This window comes from Spinacia oleracea, chromosome 1 (assembly GCF_020520425.1).
Source record: "Spinacia oleracea cultivar Varoflay chromosome 1, BTI_SOV_V1, whole genome shotgun sequence".
In the NCBI taxonomy this organism is placed as follows: domain Eukaryota; kingdom Viridiplantae; phylum Streptophyta; class Magnoliopsida; order Caryophyllales; family Amaranthaceae; genus Spinacia; species Spinacia oleracea.
This window is the reverse complement of record NC_079487.1, coordinates 19,038,633-19,041,132: the sequence shown is the minus strand read 5'-3', so window position 1 is coordinate 19,041,132 and position 2,500 is coordinate 19,038,633. Positions and strand designations below refer to the sequence as shown.

The following is a 2,500-nucleotide window of genomic DNA, read 5'->3' as shown; positions in this document are numbered from 1 at the left end:
TGAAAGTCCATATTTTTTGGTATGGATCGAATCAAAACAAAAAAAAGATTTTCTTTTTAGTAAGTAGTGGAAGGGCTATCAAGGAAAAGAGGTTCAAAATGCAAGTACAATAAATAAAAAAATAAGTTCAGTAATCCATCTCAAAAAGGTAATCTTTTCGTCTAGTCTATTTTTGATCGTTTTGGCGGCATGGCCGAGTGGTAAGGCGGAGGACTGCAAATCCTTGTTCCCCAGTTCAAATCCGGGTGTCGCCTGATTTATTATAATTAACAAAAGACTCGAACTTTCTTATCGACTGCTATAACCGATAACTCCCCGAATTCTTAGGCAGCCAAAAGGAAGCGTAAGAGGTCTCTTGGTACGTACTTGATTCTAAGTGTCTGGGGAAAGTGAAAGTTCTGTAAATTTTTGTGTCTAGGATTCAAGGAAAGATTTTCCTTTTAGTAAGTAGGGGAAGGGCTATCGAAACCTCTCCATTCCTATTGGAGTGGTTACTAACTGGGCCTTGAATTCGGCGGGAGGGAATATCTAACTAATTAGTAATTGTGGAAAAGAAAAGCGGAATGCGGCATATAGTTTGTATACAAACTCAAAAGAGTCTCGGAGTACTCAGGTATTGGATTTATGGGATTGGTTCATAAAATGAATAGTTCGCCCATTTTTTGACTCTGTACCATGGATTTCACTATTATTAGTAAACAATAATGGAATAATTCCTTCATATTCATAGAAATAGAGGACATAATTCACATGGATATTGTAAGTCTCGCTTGGGCTGCTTTAATGGTAGTCTTTACATTTTCTCTTTCACTTGTAGTATGGGGAAGAAGTGGACTCTAGAAATACTACTTAATTTTCGTTGAGGAATAAAACTGTATCGTTTGTTTTATGGATCACTTCGCAAAGTGTTTTTAAAGATAATAATATCAATAAAAAAGATATTTCAATAATAAGGAGATATAGATGATAGGAAATTTATCTAATTGAGTTTTGATTCAATTTATCCGAACAGACTCTTATCAAAATTCAATTAGATAAATTCTATAAGGATAATGGAGAACAACAGACCCTTTTTGTTTTCCTATTCCTATTTATCCAAATCTAAAAGAAAGCCGTTCTCATATTCATAAGGAAAGAACAGCGACCTAGTGCTTGTTCAATAAGATATACACATAATTAAGATCTTAGCTCGGAAGAGTTGCATATTAGGCACTTACCACTTGTTTGATTATTTTCGAAAATGGATTTTTTTGTGCTTTATCGATTCATATCATGTTTTAAGTGTTAAAAATAGATCAGTTTTACTATTGAATTGAAAAATTCAAAGAAGTTTCCATACCTTCGAACTCTTTCGAGCATCTATCCACCAGTCAATCAATTCAATTACTTTACTTCTTTTGGGTTGGCAATGATACAAAAAGATTACTAACTTGGTTTTTCTTAATATATACCATACTTTTATTTCTTTCTTTGATTTGATTCTTTCGGCCAGTACTGGAATCTATATATAGTACAACTTCCTACACGAAAAAAAAAAATACTAATCTAATCGATAGTATGGTAGAAAGATTCTTAGGAATCTTTCTACCATACTATCAAATCTCATCGAATATTGCTGATTCTAACCTGCTCATTTCAGTTAAGAAACGCAATTGGAATCCTTTTTTCTTTCCATTTTTCTTTTCAATCATTGATATTGATAAAGAATTAAGAAATCAAGTTTCATTTAAATTAATCATTTTGGCTAACCGTTTTTACATAGATAATAAGTAAAAAAGCAGTAGGAACTAGAATGAATAGTGCAGTAGCAATAAATGCGAGAATATTTACTTCCATAATCTCATCGTTTTTTCCTTGGCATTAACTCGGGATTTAATCCCATAGAGATGATCAAAATTTTACCTGTTGATGATATTGAATCAGATTAATATCATGAATAACAATATCTGAGCTATCATATAAATTCGCCGTCGCGAATTGAATAGTATAACATAGGAAGATCTTTTATCCATACTGAATCCAAAAAAAGAAAAATGGAATTTGTTATCTAATCAAGAATTCCCTTATTTATCATTCTTTTTTAGTCTTTTTTTCCATAACCTAGCGTCTTTCTTCTACAATCAATCATCTAATGAAGTTACAAAACAAAACCCCGAAAACAAAAAAAAAAGAAATTAGGATTACAAGGTAATTTTAATAAAAAAATGGAGTTGTGTATTGTACACGAAACAAATGGAATTTGCACATATACTCCCGAAAAGCATAGGGTATTCCCTTAGATAGACGCGATAAATTGAAAAACGAGACCCAATATGGTATCTCTTGGAATCCTAAATAGAATCTTACCAATCCAAAATTATTCTAGTACTAATCCACTCTTTTAGGAATCAGTTCAAGTAATGCAAATTTTCATATTTGTTTGATGAAAAATAAATCCAAAAAGAAAAGGGCAAGAAAAAAGACCTAAAAATCAATCAGAATAATTCCTATTGAAAGTGAA

General features: G+C 31.8%; 1 protein-coding gene and 1 non-coding gene across 2 annotated transcripts in view; one reads left to right on the top strand and one right to left on the bottom strand.

The window, feature by feature from the left end:
- The window catches only part of LOC130466287 (DNA-directed RNA polymerase subunit beta), a 6,737-nt gene extending 4,266 nt beyond the window's left edge, over positions 1 to 2,471 (bottom strand). The window contains exon 1 of the mRNA XM_056835129.1: positions 1 to 2,471. This exon is cut by the window's left edge and continues 4,266 nt beyond it. The gene's annotated coding sequence lies outside the window, so the exon portion shown is untranslated.
- TRNAC-GCA (transfer RNA cysteine (anticodon GCA)) lies at positions 184 to 254 on the top strand. Its single transcript has one exon. It is a non-coding gene; the product is annotated as a tRNA-Cys (tRNA).
- Positions 2,472 to 2,500: the final 29 nt, after the last annotated feature.